Genomic DNA, 23,528 nt, shown 5'->3' on the forward strand with positions numbered 1-23,528 from the left:
AGAGGGGAAATGTGTATACTGGCATGTGAGGGCTCCAACAAGTACTTATTTTGTTGCAAGTGCTTGGGTAAAGAAGCTCTTCTGACTGCAAAATAAAACACAGCTGGTGACTTTTTCTCCATTCCCTTTGCATTGATTATCATCATAAAGTCATGGGTAGGCAACCTAAGGCCCGTGGGCCAGATGCGGCCCAATCGCCTTCTCAATCCGGCCCGCGGATGGTCCAGGAATCAGTGTGTTTTTACATGAGTAGGATGTGTCCTTTTGTTTAAAATGCATCTCTGGGTTATTTGTGGGACCTGCCTGGTGTTTCTACATGAGTAGAATGTGTGCTTTTATTTAAAATGCATCTCTTGGTTATTTGTGGGGCATAGGAATTTGTTCATTATTTCTTTTTCAAAATATAGTCCGGCCCCCCACAAGGTCTGAGGGACAATGGACCGGCCCCCTGCTGAAAAAGTTTGCTGACCCCTGAAAAGGTTTTGGCAAGCCCATTAGCACAAACTTTAGTCAGAAATGGGAATTATAATACTCTTCGATAAAAGAAACTGCCCATGTGTGGGTGTGTAACTTTCTCTATAGCTAGAAATTTGGGGCAGAAAAACTTATTCATCTTAATTTTAGTCTCTTATTCCACTCCTTGTGCATGATAAAAAGCATCTATCTCTCTTTGAACAATATCCTTTGGGAAATTAACAATAGGTAATGTAACATACCTCACTTGTTTTTCAGTCCAATTACCAAATGCAATCATCCATCTCACCAAGAAAGAAAGAAAAAAACTATAAAGGAAGATAATTGCAAATAATTTTCACAATTTTTTTAAAAATTATTTTATCAAGGAAATAAATTCTTTTATTCTTAAGCTTCATTGTGAGTAAGATATTCATTAAAATGCTTGGGTATCACTCTTTCATTTATGCTGGCCAGTTTTGGATTGCTAAGGCAGTTCACCAGACAGGAAGCTGATATTTGATTCACGTGGAATCCTATACAGAGTGATGGTCTGAACATTTGGAAAAAATAGCAGAAACTTGGATCAGTCCAAAGTTCAGGATCCTGTTGGCCAACTAGATACCCATGGGCAGCCTGCAAATATTGTTGTTAGTAGCCATTGATAGCCTTACCTTCCATTATTTTGTCTAATCCAAAATCCATTTCGGGAGCCTAATACGGTCCTCCAGTTGGTTCAATCCGGCCCCTGAGGCAGTTTATTTCCTGCGGTAAAATCCTAAAAAAAGCTCAACAACTTAAATCCTTAAAAAACTCAACAACTTTGAGGTAAAATCCTTTAAAAAGGTCATTGGATGGTCCTTTGGTCTTCCCTCATGGCCCTTCACTTCATCAAATCTCTTTGAAAAAAAGTTTGGACACCACTGGACTCTAATCCTTTTTAAAATCCGTCCAAGTTGGTAGCAATCACTACTTCTTGCATAGAAGGAAACTCCTTGGGACCAAGGGGACTTCAGTCCTCCCAATAAAACCTTTGAGGGCCCCCCTCCTAAGTTGATGTGCATGGCCATTCAAATCGTGGGGCAGGGCTTACCTGCCACCCCCAATATTTTATTCAAGTTGGCACCCCTGAGTTCTTGTGGGAGCAGATTGTTAAGTTTAACTACGCAGTGTGTGAAAAAGTGCTTCCTTTTGTCTGTCCCAAATCTTCCAACAATCAGCTTTGTTGGATGCCCCAGAATTATAGCATTATGAGAGAAAATCTTGTCTTTCATTATTTAAACAAAGAAAAAGAGGATAAATAATGAAAGATGTTTGGCATACACATTCTTTCATTATGAGAAGCCTGCAAAGATGTGATGTCGTGGTGCTGGTGAGTCCTTGTTTTGGAGCTGATGACAGACTATGAAAGACCAGTGCCTTCAGAAACTGTTTTCATCAGCAGTCATGATGTAAGATTATTTCAAGACCTGCATCGACTGTTTTCATCTTCAGCAGGGGTGAGAAACCATTGGACTTCCAGATGTTGTTGGCTGGGTTTGTTGGGAGTCTACCAGATTGGAAGGACCACAGGTTTCCTATTCCTGACCTACAGGTACACCTCCTGATCTTAAACAGTTTATTTTTATTTGGAGAAAAAATATGGTTTGAAAAAATATGCTAGTTTTACAACCAGAGCTTTTTTAAAGCTGGAGCTCACAGGAGCTCAGCTCCAGCACCTCTCAGGTGAGCACCATTACCATTCTAAGAGAATAAGGCAGAAGTTTATGGTGAGCTCCCACACTTCTTTTTCTAGAAAAATAGCATTTTTCTAGAATAGTAATTCCAAGCCTCAAGTGGAGAGGAAAGGCTGTAGTGAAAAATAAACTATTTTATAGGAGCAGACCATAATCTCCTCAAAGCCAGATATTAATTTATTTATCTATTGTATTATTTCTTAGATACATTTATTATCTGCCTTTTATCTAAAGGTTCCAGGACTGGTTACAAATTAAAAAAAAATAACCATGTCACAATCTGTTGTTTTTTTTAAGCATCAAAATAAAATCACTAAAAGCAGAGACAGTATAAATTTACTGAACAGAAGGGTAAACAATCAGAATTCCAAAAAAAGGTTGAGTAAAAATGTGCATGTTTAAAAAAAAAATATAATTTTGTTTTTCCTTTTGCGCTCTCTATGTGCAGAATGTCCACGTGTTTTTCAAACACAATGTTGCATTGATAAGCCCCGAAAATCATTTTTTACTGCTGCTCACTCTTGATATTCTAAATCTTAAACAGGTGAATGAAATAGTAGAAATGTTTCTGTAAAGAGAGTATTTAATTTCCTTCACCATGGGATACTTACAACGCACGGCTGCTGGAGGCATAGAATTAACACACCATGATAGAAATATCTAAATAACAGCACACAGCAGCCTTCCTAGATCTGGTGCCCTCTAGATGTTATGCAGTACAACTCCCATCAGCCCTGGCCAGTATTGCCAATGTTAGGGATGATGCGAATTGTAGTTTGAAGCTTTTGGAGGACAACCAGTTGAGGAAAGCTGGAGTACAGTCATAGCGGTCAGAAAGACACTCTGGAATCAGTCCAGTCCTTTTAAACCCAAGCTGATTATGCAGTGTTGCAGAAAGGTGACCTTCATACAACAAAATATGATAAGGATATTATACATGTTACTAATGGAATTTATAAATGTAAAGGAACTGCAGTCAAAGTTAATGAAGATGTATTATACAGGTGGTGCACTTGTTGCCTTCTAAATGAAATCTTATAAGCATTTTGCCATTTTCAGATGGCTCACTTGTCATTGTGAATTCCTGTGCTAACATTTGGAACCAAAGCTCAGTTGGCATTTAGACCTCAACTGGACAGGCAAAGGGAATTGTAACTTTGTTTTTTAGGTTTGAAATGTAATTACAATACAAAAAAGGCAGAGGTAGCTTAGCCCTAAGATATTTCATATAGCTGTTGTTTTATTTTTGCTCAAATGTTAAACTGGTTTGTCAACTAGCCAGACAAAGAAAAAGATACAAGGACATGGGGATCGTGTGTGAAGAGCCATTGTTCTGAGTTTATACTCATAATGCAGACCTCAGAACAATTACCTTCCATCTTGCCTCTCGTGTACCCTTTAAAAATTACGTTTAATGTATAATAATAGTGGTTAAAAGATAGAAAGTTTTTCCCTTACCCTTTCCGTTCATGTTATGGGTGAAGTAATAAACACTCCATAATCATTCATGTTGGTGTTTTTAAATACAGTGGTACCTTGGTTCTCAAACACCTTGGTTCTCAAACACCTTGGTACTCAAATGCCTTGGTACTCAAATGCCTTGGTTCCCAAACACCAAAAACCCAGAAGTAAGTGTTCTGGTTTTCGAACGTTTTTTGGAAGCTGAACGTCTAATGTGGCTGTCGGCTAGTGTTTCCGGGGTGCCTGCACCAATCAGAACCCATGCCTTGGTTTTCGAACATTTTGGAAGTCAATCAGACTTCTGGAACGGATTAAGTTCGAAAACCAAGGTACCACTGTATTTGACGCTTTTGTTTTTTCCATTTATTTTGCATTTTTGTTTTCAGGCTTTTCATTTAATTTGTTTTTGTGACTGTGTGGAACCCAGTTCAGCTATTGATTGATTGATTGATTGATTGATTGTGCGACTGCGGAAATGGATAAAAGCGCCCCATCCAAACAATGACTATCATCAGTGCAGGTAAGAAATGTTTTTTACTTATTTTTTGTCATCTACAATACTGTCTTATTTATTTTATAGTACAGTACATTGAATATTGCTTTCGTTTTATGGATAAGTGGTCTCGTTAGATAGTAAAATTCATGTGAAATTGCTGTTTTAGGGGTTGTTTTTAAAAGTCTGGAATGGGTTAATCTGTTTTGCATTACTTTCTGTGGGAAAACTCACCTTGGTTTTGGAATGCTTTGGTTTTGGAACGGACTTCCAGAACGGATCAAGTGTAAGAACCAAGGTACCACTGTACAGAAATGGGGGCAGGGATAAACCATAGCAGATGTAATGACACTTATTGGTTCTGCCGGTGCAGTTGCACCATGTTGACCTCCCAGCTGCCTCACCCCTTTCCTTCCTCCTTAGTAGTAGTGACTCGGCTGTTGTGAGGTCAGGTGTGTACCACCACCCCAACATACCACCCACTACTGGGAATAGAATGTCTAGATCAACTAGTATGGAATTTAAAGGTGTGGCCTTGTGTGTGCGCACAGTAGTTAAAGAATGGGAAGAAAAAGACTGAGTAGTTGATGGAACCATGGCTCCTCCAATCACAAATAAAGGTAAAGGTAAAGGGACCCCTGACCATTAGGTCCAGTCACGGACGACTCTGGGGCTGTGGCGCTCATCTTGCTTTACTGGCCGAGGGAGCCGCCATACAACTTCTAGGTCATGTGGCCAGCATGACTAAGCCGCTTCTGGTGAACCAGAGCAGTGTACGGAAACACCCTTTACCTTCCCACTGGAGCGGAACCCATTTATCTACTTGCACTTTGACGTGCTTTCGAACTGCTATGTCGGCAGGAGCAGGGACCGAGCAACGGGAGCTCACCCTGTTGTGTGGATTCGAACCGCCGACCTTCTGATAAGTGTATGTCATTTAAATGGAGGCCACGGGAGGTCCCATTTTGTTGGACATTGGATACTACCTCACCAACCCTCAAGGCTCCAAAGAAGGCGATGGCATACGCTAGAAAATACACCAATAATAATATAGTACCGGTAGCTACTCTTTGTATTATAGCTTATGCTGTACCAGTGGGAAACTGACCTTCTATATGTTGCCAGCTTCCTTTTACTGTTTTTATAGCCTTCTGTTAATGTTTTGAGTGCATCTGCACTTACTTTTTTCCACTTTGAGTAATTACATCTCATTCTACTCCTGGCAACTGTCTTCCTTCTGTTCCATCCATATGTTGTCATTATTTCTTGTTTGCATCCATTTCTTTCCCCACCACATATAGTGTCTTGGTTCCTTAAGCAATGGGTTGGCATCATATAGCTAGGATGTAAGTCCCAGTGATTTCAATGAGCCTTTAGTCTGGACCCAACCAGTAGTGGCTGGCAGGACAGGGCAGACTATGTTGGGGCAGCATTGCTCAGTTGGTTTCCTAATGTGGAGCTCAGTGCTGGTAGATGAGAAGGAGGGATGGGGCAGGTGGGAGGTCAGTTCAGAATGAGGTCAGCATTGGGTGCATCAGTTTAGCTGGGGCAACCCAGTTAGATGGGTGGGGTATTGTTGTTGTTATTGGGTTGTCTCTGTTGCTGTGCCAGCGCTGAGGCATCCACGTACTCCTGATGCTACACCTGTACTGCATCAACCTCCCTGTCACTTCACAGCTCATTAGGGAGCCAGGTGAGCAATGATGCTGGATTGTTATATGTGTTGCTCTTTTATAATAATAATAAAATTTTATTTGTACCCCGCCCTCCCTGGTTAACATCATATAAATAAGACAAATGCATAAAAACAAGCAATCATATAAAGCATCACATAAATAATACGATATGCATGAAAACAAGCAATCAATCAATTAAAATGCATCCCAAAATTAATTCAAATAAATTAAAGTTAAAGTTAAAACTGGACAAATGACAATCCTCAGGTTAAAATTGAAAGCTGTTAATACTTGCCAGGACCAACTGTTTCCATTGATACTATAAGGACCTGTAAGCAGGCTGGGAAGCCTCCTTCGTGGTTGTTCTTATACAGAGAGAAAATGAATCAGACTGAACCTTGACCAAAGGCCTGGCGGAACAGCTCCGTCTTGCAGGCCCTGCAGAAGGATGTCAAATCTTTTGGGAAGGAACATTATTACAACATGTTGTAAGATGCCTTGAGAAGCAATCCATTGCAGTGAGGCAATTGACAATTTTGATGTGTAGGAATGACTGCCCCAGAACCATCCCCATAAGTAAAATGGGGAGGGGGGGGAGCAGACATTTCTATTGATCCATTACAAACAGCAGCAGCAGCACACAACATAATACTCAATTGATTAGGGTCAATAAGCAGTTATAGATTGCTTCTAGGTGGGGGCAATGAATGCATTAATACTGCAAACAGATTGTTCAGATGTTACAAATGGGTAGTTGTCAACAAGGTTTTCCCTCCCCACTGAAAGGATAAATCTGGAATAATAAGCTGACAAAGGGAGGTGTAGTGGTTAGCATGCAAGTCTTTGGCTGGTGAGATGGGGATTCACATCCCTGATCAGACATGAAGTGTCCTGGATTATCTTGGACCTGCTATAGTCCATGTCAAACAAAATGGCCACGTCCCAAGCCAGTCCGGTTTTGCACATACAGACACTGGCAAGCTTATAACACTTGCATATCCTGCATATCTGGAAGATGGTGCTGTTCCTCATGCTATGAAAAATGTACTGGACCTGTGCTCTGCCATGTTCCCCATCCATTGCACCACTACTCTGTTGAAACATGGTGTGAAAGTCTGGCGGTGAGCCAGTGTGGTGTAGTGGTTAAGAGCGGTAGTCTCGTAATCTGGGGAACCGGGTTCGCGTCTCCGCTCCTCCACATGCAGCTGCTGGGTGACCTTGGGCCAGTCACACTTCTTTGAAGTCTCTCAGCCCCACTCACCTCACAGAGTGTTTGTTGTGGGGGAGGAAGGGAAAGGAGAATGTTAGCCGCTTTGAGACTCCTGAAGGGGAGTGAAAGGCGGGATATCAAATCCAAACTCTTCTTCTTCTTCTTCTTCTTCTTCTTCTTCTTCTTCTTCTTCTTCTTCTTCTTCTTCTTCTAAATAAATACATACTGAAAAGCAGTGCGTTTCCATATAACACTTGCCAGGGCGGGGGGGGGGGGGCGAACACAGCAAAATACAACAACCGAAGTGGCAGTTTTAATCCAGCATCACCAGGAGGAATGCAGATTCCCCAAACCTTTGAGAAGAATTTACTGTCTGATAGGGCTATGATAGGAGAATATGAAGATGCTAAATTTGACAATGGTATTCCAGTCATGAGGGCACTGAAGAAGTCATGCCAAAATTTTGAAAATGTCTGCGCTGTTCTTTCCCCCCTGAAGAGTTGTTAGGTATTCTTCCAGTGGTTACAAAAGTGAGTTTAATACTAGAACACAAACTCCATTTTGACACAATTTAACGTACGTCCATAAAAATGGAATCCCACACAGCTGAGGTCAATATGCCATTCATATCTTCTGCGAGTTCAAAGAAATGGACCATCTTTCCCAGTACACTGCGTAATATCTGATTCTAAGGCTTCCTGAAAAAAGACTGTTTCTTCAAAATGGTGGGAGGGGGCAGGTAAACACACAAACTGTCTAGAAATAGCTTTATCCATGTTTGGTTATGTATGTTCACAGTCTATAAATAAATCTGCAGAGTATAAGAGGAGACTGGAATAGGCTGGAACTCAAATAGCACCTTAAGTTTCCTCATAATAAGAAAGGCATTTCTCCACAAAAGTAGCTTGAAGATACACTTCCAAACAGCATAGCTGAAAACAAATTTATATTTGCAGGGGAATCTGTTCAGTTTTAGGTTATTCCGTTTCATGAAGAGAACTTCACAGCAGGCTGAGATCACACCAAGATTATAGATAACATCATCCAAGTCAAAAGCAGAAGGATGATGAATGCAATCCCCAGTGTCCTCTGCCCCGTTTATTTCAATGGCACTCTGTGTGGCTCATATTCCCTAGACTGGACACGTTTGGGCACAAGGCATCATTTTGAGTTTTCAAGCAGCATCCGACTACTTTTGTGTTCCCAACGGTGCTTTGGAATTGTGCTTTGTGAATGACAGCCCCTCTATGCTGTGCAACAAAAGACCTCTGAATGCAAGGGGAGCGTCAAAAGCAGTTTGTATTTTAGCGGGCAACAAAGGGAGGGGAAGATTTGCTGTTCAGTGAGGGGGAGAGGAGTCAAAAGTTCCATTGGTTAAGCAAAAGCCAACTTTTTATTTATGAGAATCATAAAGGGAGTAGCCTAAATTGGCACCCTGGATCACAGCACTGACTCACCTGTGTCAAAGCAGGCATAAAACAACTTCTATGGAATACAGGAAGCTAGTCTTCCATTGTCTATCTAGCACAGTCCTGTCTACATCAGCTATCTCCAACCTGGTGTCTCCAGATATTTTGGACTACAACTCCTATTGTCCCTTTGGCCAAGCTGGCTGAGGTTGTGGTGAGTTGCAGTCCAACAACTTTCTAGAGAGCACCAAGCTGGGGAAGGTGGTCTGCCAAGCAGCTCTCTAGGTTCAGACTACGGTATTTCCCAGCTAGACATGGGAGATGCTAGAGATTGCACCTGGGACCTTCTGCATGCAGAACATGTGATCTACCACTGAGCTATGCTCCCTGCTATTCCCCCAAAAGTTTTCTCCATTCACTTCACTGGATTTTTATTTTTTTTAGGGAGGATCTCTAGCCTACCAGATGTTGCTGGACTCCAGAGTCCATCATTCCCAACCACTGGCCATGCTGGCTGGACTGAAGGGAATTGGGCAATATTGAAGGGCCACACAGAGCCTCCACCTCTGATTTATGGGAGGTATTCCATGTGGATTCCGCCCATGACTGTCACTTGTACAATAAGCATTAGATTTCATATTAAGTAACTAAAAGGCCAGATGACTGAAGCACAACTTCACACGCAGCAGTGAGTGCCATAGCAGGTCATCCAGGTCTTTGCACTGTGAAAACCAGCTCTGACACATGTTTATCTAATAAGCTATTTTTAAAGAGTCCACTTCTAGTGATGGGGCCGTTACAACTTCCCTTGCAATTTGTTCCATTTCCTAAATATTTTTATGTTTAGAAAACTCTCTCTTACACTTATCTTTCTTCCTGCAACTTTATCCCACTTCCTCTAGCTAACTCCTCTGTTGCCATGGCGAGTCACTAGCCTCCAAATTTTGTCCATCTGTGAGCTTGAAGACAGCTAGAAGGCCTCCCTTCTGTTCTCAGGACTAAATCTTCCAGGATGCGACATTTCTGTTTAATGTGTCATGACAGATTGCCATATATTAGAAAGTGTTATAATTTTGTTTTCCGTCACCATGGTTATTTTCATTTCCTGATGTTTAGTTTCGCATTAGGCTAGATTATTTGCCCATATGTTGGAAACATAAAGAATAGTTACTTGCCGAAAAATCCAGAGAAGGAATAGGGAATCATTTTCAGTTCAAGGGCCATGTTGCTTTCTGGACAAGCTTACAAAGACCACATGCCAGAGGTAGGCAGGGCCAGAGGCAAAGACGGGCAGAGCAACTCATGTGAATTTCACTGTTATGCAGCTGGCTAATTTCTACACATGCTCTATAGCCACCATCCAGATAGGAGATATTTTCAGAGTTGAATGACACATTGCAGCCAGGAAAGAATACTCAAGGAGAATGCAAAGCAAGGCCAGGGAGGTGTGTACCCTGGGAAAAGGAGATATGGCTTGGGGAGAATCACAGGGGCCAGCAAGAGGCCTTGGGGGCTGCATTTGGCCTTCAGTTCCCCATCTCTGATCAGTCACTGAGTTCAGCCTGTGCTAAGGTACAGTGACTTGGATTCCAAGAATGCACATATTCCCATGAAGACTCAAAGTGTGGTGTAGTGGTTTGGATGCTGGACTAGGACTTAGAACAACCATGTTCAAATCCATATTTGTCCATGTAGTTCACTTGCATACCCTCCAACATTTCTCCAGTGAAAATAGGTACATTAATAATAATAATAATAATAATAATAATAATAATAATAATAATAGTAATAAATACCCTGCCCATCTGACTGGCTTGCTTCAGCAACTCTGGGTGCCTTCCAACATATATAAAAACATAATAAAATATTACACATTTTAAAATTCCCCTTTCCAGGGCTGCCTTCAGATGTCTTCTAAAGGTTGTATAGTTCCTTCTCTCCTGGGCTTGGGGGTCACATAACTCTATACCCTCCAACATTTCTCCAGTGCAAATAGGGACATCCTAAGGAACAACAGGACATTCCGGGATTCAATCAGAAACTGGGATGGCTTCTGTAAATCTGCAACTGTCCCTGGAAAATAGGGACACTAGGAGGGTCTGCACTTGGGGACCTTGGCCTGTCACTTTCTTTCAGCCTGCTTCATAGGCTTGTCCAAGGATAAGAAGGAAGGAAGTGTCATGTATACGAACTTAAGCACCTGCCGGATTGGTAAGTGCCTGCAAAGCTTGAGAGGTGATGATTCTGACTTTAGGAATGCTTTCATCAGAAAGGTACAACTCAACACTCGATATGTTTTCAAGTGCCAGGTGGAAAACCTGGCCTTTTGTTGGAAGGCATTTGGATTGGCTGAAGCTATTTGGTTTATTTTCTGCATTGCTGCTGCTTTGGGGTTCCTGATTACTGCATCGATGAGCGATTCTATTTTTCAATTTCTTCCACTGCTATTTGTGTATTTGCTCCTTTTAAAAATTTGTTTACATTTTTAAAGTTGCTTTAAAGTATACATTAGTTGTTTTGAGTTTATCTAAAAGTATTATGGTGTACACAGGAACTGATCTGCTGCAGAGACTTCTCAGCCAGCCCTTTGGTGACTTTTAACACACAAAACCAGGAGCCTCATAAATAGCTTCCAAACAGACATGTACTTCACTTTAACAACCACCACTGTAATAGATAAGAAAATGTATCTGGTTAATGCATACTGGGTTCAAATGCATGTAAAGTCTTCAACACATTTCATACGTAACCTCCTAGTTAGATATTAGCAAAAGCAGTCAAACCCCAATGTCTGCTGAACTTTCTCGCTGTTTGCAGAATCTGTATTTTGCTATGATTAATCAGATTTACAAGAATTAAACCCATCCTGGACAGTTCTAGCAGCAATGACGGCTCCTGCAGTACAGCAACAGTGAGGCTGATAGCTTCTTACGCCAGCGTGGAATTGCACCAGATTCTAAGTCACTTCTCTGTCTGCTGCCCACTGCTTAGCATCTGCTGCTTAGGGAAGTAGAACTGGCTCTGAAAATGACTCAGCACCTCAGTTATTGGTTTGGACACATGTTTGTTGCAAACAGGAAATAGGGACATAGCTCAGGGGCAGAGCATCTGCCTTGCCTGCCAAAGGTCCCTGTTTCAATCCCCAGTATCTTCAATTTAGGCTGGAAGAAGACTCCCTTTAAGGAGTCTCAAAGCAGCTAACATTCTCCTTTCCCTTCCTCCCCCACAACAAACACTCTGTGAGGTGAGTGGGGCTGAGAGACTTCAGAGAAGTGTGACTAGCCCAAGGTCACCCAGCAGCTGCATGTGGAGGAGCGGAGACATGAACCCAGTTCCCCAGATTACGATTCTACCGCTCTTAACCACTACACCACACTGGCTCTCAGAAGAAACTCCATCTGAAATCCTGAAGAGCCACTGCCAGTAAACACTATTGAGCTAGATGGATCCAGTGGTCTGACTCAGTATAAGGCAGCTTCCTAAGCTTTTGAGGGCCTATTATATAACCATAAGTGACGAGTACTAGGTAAGGTGAGCATTGGAGACCCAGCCAGCATTTGATTGGCATAAGTAAATCTGTAGTGCGAAGACTCTCAATTATCTAGCTTTTAGGGATGTAACACTTTAACCTTTAATTTGGTTTAATCTATTTATTTTGCTTGTACTAAGAAGCCAAAGTGACTTTCAGAATGTCACATTTTTGTACAGATTTGTCTATTTTTGTCTCTTTAGGTGAGAAAGGCTGTCATTTTCCTTTTACGGTTATTGCATGTAATTACAGAAGAATTCACTTTAGAAGTGAGCATTGTTCCAGTTTTAACATTCCTTTTGTTCTATAGCCCTTTACAGTCTGAGTATGCCTGCAGATATCACCCTTATAAAAATGAGAACTAAGTTCTTCTTATAAGTGAACAGTGTTGTATTCCAAAGATTACATTCTAAATTAGAAGGTGTATCTTTAATGAGCTATACAGTGGTACCTCGGGTTAAGTACTTAATTCGTTCCGGAGGTCTGTTCTTAACCTGAAACTGTTCTTAACCTGAAGCACTACTTTAGCTAATGGGGCCTCCTGCTGCCGCTGCGCTGCTGGAGAATGATTTCTGTTCTTATCCTGAAGCAAAGTTCTTAACCTGAAGCACTATTTCTGGGTTAGCAGAGTCTGTAACCTGAAGCGTATGTAACCTGAGGTACCACTGTACTTACATTGGCCATGTTGGCTATGCACAGCCTGCTGACAGGCCCAATGCAGAGACCCACTGCCCCACCCCAGATCGGGCCCTGAATCAATTTGTGGGTAGGGCTAATGTTAAAGTAGGGCTTAAACATGCATAACATGCAGCCAAAAACATTTCATGTTTATAAAAATGACCTAGGACGTTCAGATCAGGAATATAAATTGAACAGCTTTGCTTGCTAATTCCTTTCTTAGCTAAGTGGTGAAGAAACACGTCCACCTACATAATCTTGCATTTTTTTATATTTTCATGCTATTTTTGTCTACTTACTCTCTAGAGTAATGCCATTTTATTTAATGAGGACCCTGCATTGCATCCATGATTATGTATGAAAGGACGTCATGCCCAGGTTAGCAAATGAAACGCAGAACTTTGGCTGAGTCAAACAAAGCGGTCCAGTCTCAAAGCATTTTCCCCATCCGGTGTTTGTTTTAGGGTGTCCAGATTTGCCCAAGGACTCGTTGGTGGCAGCAGTTGTTAAGAAACAGTCTTTGCCAACAGTTTACATTGCTAAGTGGGCCTATTAATCAACTACAACGCTGTGAATTTAAAAGCTTTTTTTTTAATTAATAAAAACAACCCAGAGAAAACAAGGGTAAAAAGAAGTAAATTGCAGGCAGAGACCAGCAATTGGATAATTCCCAAAGGACAGCTCTGGTCCCTTGAGAAGTAACAGGTTTCCTCCTAGCCGACTCAGATGCAGGAGTGGTATTAGGAAGGTCGTGAAAATGGGATGTTGGGAAGTACAGTGGTACCTCGGGTTGTAGATGCTTCAGGTTACAGACTCCACTAACCCAGAAATCATACCTCGGGTTAAGAACTTTGCTTCAGGATGAGAACAGAAATTGCAGCAGCGGCACCACTGTGTGGCGGCAGCGGGAGGCCCCATTAGCTAAAGTGGTACCTCAGGTTAAGACCAGTTTCAGGTTAAGAATGGACCTCCAGAACGAATTAAGTTCTTAACCCGAGGTACCACTGTAAAGAGGGAATCTAGCTCACCATCCTCTATTCTCTTCCCTTAAAGGCTCTCCTGTTAACACCATCTGCTGATTAAAGATTTAAAATAAAATGTACAAGGATACAGTATTAAGAAAAAGCTTTCTTAATACAAGAAAGAAATAACAGGAGGAAGGCAGCATAAAAATGGTTCATTGTTAAACATCTAGAAAACAAATGGACAATGACAGTATGACATAATTTTACTATGAAGTGCCTACAAAATCATCTTTAGATGGGTGGGCACCATTTTTTTGTATTCCCCGCCCCCAAACAAAGTTGTGAGTTGTGGCTATTGTCATCATAAAATATACATCTTTGAACTTTGCATGTTTATTGCAAAAGCAGCATTTGTGTGTGTGTGTGTGTGTGTGTGTGTGTTTTAAAAAATCCCATTCCAATCAATGTTGGTGTTTAAGAAGAACTGTTAATGGTAGGCTCATTTGCTATGTTGAAATAATGAATAGAGAAAAATCTGCACACTGCCTCAAAACATGAGAACTGCATCAGGGTCATCCAATTAAATTGATAAGGCAGCAGGTTCAGGAAGGCTAAATAAAGGAAGCAGCTCTTTGCAGAAAGTATAATTACCTATGGGATTCATTGGCAGGGATGGTGTGATGGCTACTGAAATTGGTGGCGTAAATTTTAATAAAATTTTTCAAGTACCTATTAGATCTGATATCCAGCAATGCAATCTCCTTGTTTGGATGCATTTTAATTTCTATTTTGGCTATCATGTGTTTGGTAAAAGCAACACAGAATTCATGCACTACCTTGCCATTTGCTTCTGAGTAAAAGGTAAAGGTAAAGGACATACTTCACTATGGAGTTGTGGTGCTCATCTTGCTTTTCAGGCCAAGGGAGCCAGCGTTTGACCACAGACAGCTTTCCAGGTCATGTGGCCAGCAGGACTAAACCAACTAAACCATGACAGAAGCCAGAGTGCACAGAAACACTGTTTACATTCCCGCCACAGCGGTACCTATTTATACTTGCACTGGCGTGCTTTCGAGCTGCTAGGTTGGCAGGAGCAGGGACAGGGCAACAGGAGCTCACACTGTCATGGGGATTTGAACTGCCAACCTTTCGATTGGCGAGCACAAGAGGCTCAGTGGTTTAGACCACAGCACCACCCACATCCTTTGTCTGCTTCTGATTACCAGTTGCTGGGAATCACGAGGGGTGAGAGTGCTACTGCACTCAGGTCCTGCTTGCAGTATGTCCATAGGCATCTGTTTGGCCACTGTGATACCTGAATGCTGGCCTCAATGGGCCTTGGTCTAATCCATTCCTGGACCACAAACTCCTCCGCCCAATAGTAACCCCTTCTTATTTGTATTAAGTTTCAATTAAGATTCAGTTGGTTCCCCCCAATTCATTCCTTTGCAACCGCCAGCCAACAAAACTGTTTAGAAGTTTCCTTAGGGTGGTTCATTACTGCTTAGCAGTGGTGTAGCGTGGGTTGTCAGCACCTGGGGCAAGGCAAGTAATTTGTGCCCCCTAACCCGTGGATTTGCGCCTCCTAACCCGTGGATTTGCGCCCCCTAACCCTAACCCCAGATGTTGCGCCCAGTGCGGCTGGCCCCCCCTGCACCCCCACGCTACGCCACTGCTGCTTAGCCATGAAGAAGAGTGGCAGACTGGTGCAGAATAATAATTCCCATCCTAACCTACTTCACAGATTGCTTTGAAGATAAGAATGATAAACCATTTTATAAACTACAGTGTATTACAGATGTGATAAATAACACAGAGTCAGATTGAAATAAATGAGTTCAACTTTGAAAGCAGGGGGAAAAATCTAGTTCAAAACAAATATTTTCTAATAACAATAATAATAATGACATACAATTTTGATGTCAAAATGTTTTTGGCATTTATTACCACATAAGGTTTTTCATCTGTATAAATCAGAGTAATTTCAAAACTGCAACCAGTCAAATGTTAGTCCAATTAATGATTCAGCTTCCTGAATGAGAAGGATTTCATCTGTGTTCAATTTGTGTGCATGTATTTACAATGAATGATTTTTTAAATACACACACAGAGGATTTTCCCATAAAGTGAAGAGTGGATCCAGATGTTTTTAAAAGAAAAAGAAAAAAGGAGGCATTTCATGATCAGCTTCTTGAATATTTACATTTGTTTATTTATATGCAGCTAGAGCCAAGCCACAATGCATTATAAAGTTACAAAATACAACATACAAAAGAACATGCTAAAATCCAGAGCAAAATGAGGGCTCAGGGATCAATATAAAAAGCTAGGAACAATTCCATATTTGTAAAATTCACAAGCCAAAGCATAATGTGTTGTTGTGTGGGTAAGCCAAAACTGGGCTGCTTTTCCAAAGAGGAGGAAACCAAAACTTGTTGCATGCATACAACTCCATTGGAGAAAAACAGATACTGGTAAAGATGTACAGAAGGATCAGTTTCAAGGCACTGCCTTATGCATTTTTTCACTTTAATGACAGCATTTCCTTTCTTTCTTGTGTTTGCAACTCTACTTATATGAATAACCAAATATATCAGTATCATAATGCTTGCACCTGCATTTTTGTATTTTTAATATTTACTGTACATCTTATCACATTAATGTGTGTGCACCCATTTCAACACTTAGGATAAGGAATCCTAAACTGTATCCTACACAAATCAGTTTGACATTTTCATGAGCAGCTGCCCTATTTTTTTATTAGAAAGAAAAGGGGGAAAGAGGTATTATCTATATAGGAAGAGAGATTTTCTTGGTAGCAATCAAAGGCCTTAGTTACGTTTGGTTATCCTTACATGGGAAAAATGTTGGGTGGTAGCCACCTGAAGTTTACTCAGCACATGCCATTGAAAATCAGGGGTTTCCACATGCACACTGACTTCTCCATCCTCTATCCATCCAAAAGGGATGATCACATTACAGCCAGTCAAAAACAACTGGGGGTGCAGAGCTTGAGGTGTGTGCCATGGGGAGAGTCTTGAGGGCCATATAGTTATGGAGGGCTGCATTTGGATCTTGGGACTGAGGTTCTCCAATCCTGGTAGAACTCCTAATAATAGCAGGTAATTCATGACAGCTTGCGTCTCATCTATAGCACCCAGCAGATTGTTCATCTGTAGGCCCCCAGAAGCATCTCCACTTCTGCTTCTCCTGAGCATAGTCTTTATTGCAAAGTGTTTGACAGTGCTGTGGCAGGCCGCTCCCGGCTCAGAAGCAAGTTTCCGGCATGATGCCAAGTTGAAAAGGTCCATATAACTTGAAGAGATGGATTAACGGGGCTGGCCTTCTCATTACATAGGCTAAGGCAGTGGATGCTGGGGGCGGGGAGGAACGCAGGCTGGAGGAATAGAAGAGTTCCCAGCGGCATCCAGGTATGTTTATCTGTTTGGGGCAAGCTACATATGATGCAGTGTGGTGTAGTGGTTTGAGTGCTGGACTAGGACCTGGGAGACCAGGGTTCAAATCCTTGCTTAATCATGAAACTCACTGCATGACCTTGGTTCAGTCACTCATTCACTCTCAGCTCCACCTACCTCACAGGGTTGTTCTGAGGATAAAATGAGGAAGACGACAGGTGCTACCTTCAGCTCCTTGGAGGAAAGATGGGATAGAAATGCAATAGTAATAGTAATAATGAAGGTGTTTGAAGTTAACTCCCAACAATTCCAGAATAAGGGGGAAGGCTTTATGTGGCAGCCAAGAACCTATCCGTGTTTGTATTTAATCGGCAATTGAACGCAGTAGAACCCAAGATGATGGGAAGTCTTAAAATGTGCCACCTAATGAGCGCCTCGCTCTTTCTTCTCCCCCCTCCCCCCCCCGCACCTTGCTATCTTTCCTCCTTTTGTGTCGCTTCGGCTGCTCTCCCCCCCCCCCCGCGCTCCGCTCCTGCCGCGGCGGCTCTTCCGATTGGGCGCCCAAGAAAGCGCCTCCTCGCTTGGAGCGAGAGGCCGGGGAGGGGCCAGAAGAAGCGGCTGAAGCCAGCTGTCCAAACGCACGTTTCCAACATGAGTTCGCCGGGGAGAGGCTGTCGAGCTGGGAAGGAGAGCGGCGCTTTCCCCTCAGGCACCGCCGCCGCCGAAGAAGCAGCAGCAGCAAGAGCCGCCGACTGCCGCTCGAGCGCCGGGCGAAGCGAAAGGGGAGAAGCAGCGCGCCGGGGTGAGTGGAGGAGGCGAGCGCCACAAAGCAGGCGGCAACGGGGCGAGCGCGCGGCGGTGGGGCTGCTCGGGTCGGCGGCGCGCGGCCACCTCTCGCTGAGGCGTCGAGGAGAAAGACGTCTCGTCGCCGCCGCCAGCCGGGGCAAATGGGGACCCTGGACAGCGCTAGGGCGCGGAGGGGAGGGGCTGGCGCTGCCTGGCGCGCCGGGGTGTGGCCCTCTCCCGCCCTTCTTCGCCTGCTCAAGCGGTGCCTGCGCCGCTCCCTCGGTCTAGCCCAACCTTCACCGCGCGCCACCACTTTCCTCCTTCTTCTGCCCTAAATTGGTTCGCGGATGCCTTTCTCTGGGCATGGTCCACTTGAGGCAGGTGATGGGGGGAGCGAGGGGTATTGTTGCCGTTTCCCTCACCTTCCTATGCGCACCATTCCTTCACTGCCCCCCCCCTCCGCACGCGGTTGGTGGTTTGGAAGCTCCGCAAAGTCCTGCCAATAGCAAAGCGGGTTCCTCAGCCAGGACTCCTCTCCGGACCTCCCTACCCTCTCCGGAGAGGAAAGACGGGCCGCGACGGGCCGCTCTCTCCTTTCCCGCCCTGCTGCTGCCGAGGCAGGTCCTGCGCCCGGAGAGAGGCTCGCGCGGTCTGAAGGGAACGGGAGCCTGCGGGCCCCGCCTCTCCCCCTCAGCGCGCCCGTCCCGCTCTCGCTCTGCCTGGTTCCCACGCTCCGGCCTCCGGAACGCGGCAGAGGGCGAAGCGTCCCGGGTCAGGGCAGCGGGGTCAGGACGAGCTCGGGGCTTCCAGGCACCGGCAGCGGGGCAGGTTCGTGGGAAAAGGCGGAGCGAGCTGCTTCCACCCTCACCCTGTCAGGAGCTGGAGGGAAGGTTGCTGCCGAGGCCGGGCCGGCCTTTCCTCGGGTCGAGTCAAGAGTTGTCCAGAGTTGTCCTCAGCGGCCACCGTAGCTGCGCCCCGAAAAGCAGCTCGCATGCTGTGCAAATACTTGCACAGGCTGGATGGCTGCTTCTTTAAATGTTATTTGTTCGTTATTGTTTCGTAACAAGATTTGCCCGGTGCCTTACAACTGTAACGGTTCTCAAAGCAGTTTGCAAGGATCTGTTGCATTGGAAAAAAACCCAACAAAACTAAATCATAACTCCCCTTTCTTCCGAGGTCAGGATGGCGTCCGAGGTTCTTCGCTTTTAGCTTCACAGTTGTCACTTTGAGATCAAGGCCAAAATCCCCACTCAGCCATGAAACTCAATGAGTGACCTTAGGCCATCAAGTCTTTCGGCACAGCCTGCCTCACAGGGTTATTGTGAAGATAAGATAGGGAAGGGTAGAACCATGTATACAAGTTTTAACTCCTTGAAGGCAAGACACACTATTGATAGAATTGTAAATAATTTTAAAAAAAAAAAAAAAATGTGTGGAGGAGAGCAGAATGGATCAATCATTTCATGTGCTCCATGGCTGGATCTGAATGTCCCCAACTTTAGCATTGTAGCCACTCATGTCACACTTTCTCTATCTTACAGGTATGTAGCCCTGTTGGTCTGCCGTAGTCGAAACAAAAAAAGAAGAAGTGTGCATGCACACGGAAGCTCATACCAATAACAAACTTAGTTGGTCTTTAAAGTGCTACTGGAAGGATTTTTTAAATTTTGTCTCTAGTTATCAATTAAAATAAGGAAACTAAAACTAGAATCAGTAGTTAACAGAAACAAGGAGGAAAACAGCAGATGAAACCATGGTATAGTGTCAAAACGATCAGGAAAAATTAATCAGAAATGACACAACCCAAAATAAGGTGTTTATTCCCGTTAGAGAAGAAAGAAGGAAATGTACTAGCTCATTTTCATGCTTTGGCACCAACCCTATCTCTGGTCTGTGGAAAACTTCATCTGTAGATTTTTGCGAATCAAGCACAAACCAGAGCAAGGCTGTTTTTTTCTGGTTATTTGGCCATTGTATCTGAGTATGCAAAATAAACAAAACAAAACTCCAATACCCAGTTGCTTTATCATTACCACCTTTCTTGGAGATAGCTCTAAAATATATAGTTGCACAGGGTGCATCTTAGAGTGCAAGTCAGACTGATTTCAGACATTAAATTATTGATACTTGCTTCACATTCTATAAAGAAACATCCTCCCCCCATCCCAACTCTTGAAATGTTGAGCATGATGTAAAAGGCTGCTTGTTTTAACTCTCCTTTCTTGTCCTTATGAATTCTTTGCCTCGGTCTCATCTACATTACTTCCAGCAAGTTTAGAAAATAAGTTCTTATTTTAAAACCAACTGGACTTATTGGTATGAATCTATTGTATGCTCTGCCCTTTGGAAATGTCTGTTGAAAGCAGAGTTAAAGTAGAATTAATCACTACAGGTTAGAAATATATTACTTTTCTGATTTATGATTGAGCACTTGGGGACAGTATTTTAATGTTTATCAAAGGCTCCATTGTTGAATCTTCTGTTGTTTCTGCCATTTGTGTTCATGGTTGTGAAGCAAAAACTAAGAACTGTTTAAAATCTTAAAAGTTTCTTAGTTTCTTAGCCAATTTGCCCCTTTTCTAATCCAGTATGAAAACATGCAACTGGCATATGAGTAAAAAAACAAATAAATTAGTATGGTTTTTATTAATTATCTAACTGTATTATTGAGTGGTTGGAATTTAGGTGGCACTTTAAAGACTTGACAGCACAGCTCTTTGCATCTCTACACAGAAGGGAGTCTTGCTGAGTTCAGTGGGACTTACTCCCAGGTAAATGGGTATAGGACTGCAGCCTAACATATTTACTGTGGCATAAGTTTTCATGTCCCTGTTTTGTCAGGTGCATCTGACAGAAATGGATTCTCGTCCACAAAAGCCTATGCCAGAACGTATTTGATAAATTTTAAGAAACCACCAGAAACTTTGTGACTTTATTATACTTCCTTATGGGTTGTAATTTACCACCTACTTGTTGTTGGCATCCATCTGTCTCAAGAGGCAATGGGTTACACCTCCTGGGAGGACGTCAAACCTTAGTGACAGGCCTGGGCAGTTGTGTATGGAGGTCCTTCCTGCACCTCCTGCAGCTAAGCTGGTGCCAAACATATTGCTCTGCTTTCATTTGACCACATCAATTAGGTCAAGAGTGGGGATCTTGTCATCTGGGCCACCTACTGCATGTATTTTATTCTACTAACTTTAGACAAGCATGGTGAAAGAACAATATCTTTCAAAGTACATTGTGTAATACCAGAACAATATAGAAAGTGAGGTTAATGAGAATTATTTCATGATACATCTTTATGGAGTCACAAAAGAAGGTCTTAATGTTTAGCTCCTTCTCTCACTGGTTAAGGATAAAGGTGTCTACTACAACAATTAACGCTGTTAATAATTCTTTTTGGAAGGCAACAGTTTCGTTAATGGACGACTAAGATAATCAGTTTCAAGGTATATAATTTATTGATGGGTTTTCATGTCAGATCCAAAATAAAAATGTGGATGTGCAAAATACAGCTTGCAATGTATTTTGTTTTGTTTTTAAAATCCAGACAGTCGGGATAAAGGGTTTATAGTTATGCTTCCAACTGTCTGAGTTCATAGAATATCGTGAATTCTGCATTTTTAATGTTATAAAATCAACACACACAAAATGCAGCCTGAACTTTGAGTGAACAACTACCACTACATTTTTGGTTGATACTTGATTAGAATAATTAAACAGATCAAACCTGAAATGTTGCAAATTCAAGTATCTGTCTGTGGAATTCACTGCTGTGGATTCTGATGTGAGTTTTGAATACCTAATGGATCTTTCAACTGTTGTTGACATAAAATTGTCAGTAGTAATTATAGTTTTGTAATTGGATGTTTTGTATATTTTTTAAAAAATAATTATCTTGGGACACTTTGTTTAAAAGGTAGCATATACATTTCTTTGATAAATGAATGAATAGTAGTTTTGTGGAAAATACAGAGGAGTGGGATGAATAAATTTAAAAAGAACAAACCAGAAGGTGCTGCCTTCCTAGATTGCAGTTTCTAGATTGGTGATGACAACAACTCTGATGGGGGGGGGCAGCTGCTGGAAAATATGGTTTCTTATGTAATAAAACTAATATTTGTTTGAAATGGTTACATTGGCCGGTATACTTTTTATGCCATTAAGGAGAAGTCATATATTATATATTTTCACTGCTATCAAAAAGTAGTGAAACAGTCAATTTGTTTTCACTTTTTTATCAAACAGTAGGGAATGAAATCTTGTTCCTATGTGTATTGCTGTGATTCTGAAACTGAGATTAGGCTTTATTATACTCTGTCAATCATGAGTAGACCTGATAGGCTGCTAGATAAAAGGCAGGCAGAGATACCCCAATCAGCTGAACTGATCATTATCTCTAAATAGAAGAGCAGTCAGAAGATTCCTTTCACTCTACAGTTGGGAAGGAGAAGAAACAAAGTGGAAAAGGTCACTAACTGATAATAGACAGATAATTATTTTGGTGCTCCCCCGCCCCTGACAACTGAATGTGAAGCTAACATTGCAGTAGACTAGAGTATAATGCAGTTGTTGAGCAGTTATTTGAAATATATTGAGTAATTATTTTTTTATTAGTTTATCAGCTATATGAACTTCTTTGAGGTAATCCATGAAGTGCACAAATGTGGCTCCTGTGGCACAAACATTTGTTACATTGCTATTTAATAGCAATAGGTACATTTCTTTATTTTCATTTGTCTTGCCTTCTTTTCCCTTGGCCCCATAAGATGCGGTCTCCATCACGGAGAAACAAAGTTGATAACTGGGTTTATTAAACCTTATAATGCTTTGGAGGGCATTGTTTGGAATCTCAAAGCTGCAAAAACCCACCAAGCAAAAAACCCCTGTTTGCTTGGAAGTCATACCCCACTGAAATCAATGGGGCCTAGGGCCAATTCACACCAGTAGGTAGGCTCCACACATGGCTAGATTCCACATATAAAGTAGAATGAGCCTTTGTCTTGTGTATGTTCCCTGCAAAATACAGAATATATGCCTCATCCACATGCTGCAACTACTCCCTTCTGTTGCATATGTGGAATTTGACCCTAGTATATTTGTGTCATGTATGCAGACAGGATGCATTCCACATATCACATTGTACACACAGGGCAGGGGAGAAGCCATCCTAGCACACGTGGAGCCAAAATGCTGTGGCATATTAGGAATGCGCCTTTCCTTTCAGAGAAGTATGTTTAGGATTGCGTCCCTGAGGGAGCAAGCTAATCATAACCGACTATCAGCTGAACCAATCTTGCAAAATGTCCTGCCAAAAAAAAAGAGCAACATATTTCATGGATATAACCTTTCTTGCCTTCTGTGTAGAGAGAGAATAAATCAAAGTGGAGGCCCATGTACCTTTCTCAGATGCTGTCGTAGAGGTCTCTTTCATTGCACAGGGTTTACAGCTGCTAAGTGCTTCTGTTGCAGCAATCACATTTGGCAGCAGCTGAAGCCATGTTTGTAACCTGAGTTCCCCCCACCCTTTCTTTCTTGTGCAACTATGGATTTTCTCACCTCAAATGCATACTTAATGGGCATTGAAATAAATCTGTTGAAGATGTCACAGCTGGACTTTTACAGCTTCCTGCGAGTATGAAGGCAGAACATGTAGAGGATTACAGTAGTTAAATAAAGTATAGTTTTGAATTTTTTGAACTGTTTTAAAACC

At 42.4% G+C, this 23,528-nt stretch overlaps 1 protein-coding gene across 1 annotated transcript in view; it reads left to right on the forward strand.

Annotated features, from left to right (window-relative positions):
* Positions 1-17,566: 17,566 nt before the first annotated feature.
* The window catches only part of GUCY1A1 (guanylate cyclase 1 soluble subunit alpha 1), a 35,334-nt gene continuing 29,372 nt past the window's right edge, over positions 17,567-23,528 (forward strand). The window contains exon 1 of the mRNA XM_083520013.1: positions 17,567-17,828. The gene's annotated coding sequence lies outside the window, so the exon portion shown is untranslated. The remainder of the gene's footprint in view (positions 17,829-23,528) is intronic.

This window comes from Podarcis liolepis, assembly GCF_965112155.1.
Source record: "Podarcis liolepis genome assembly, chromosome: 9".
Classification (NCBI taxonomy): Eukaryota; Metazoa; Chordata; class Lepidosauria; order Squamata; family Lacertidae; genus Podarcis; species Podarcis liolepis.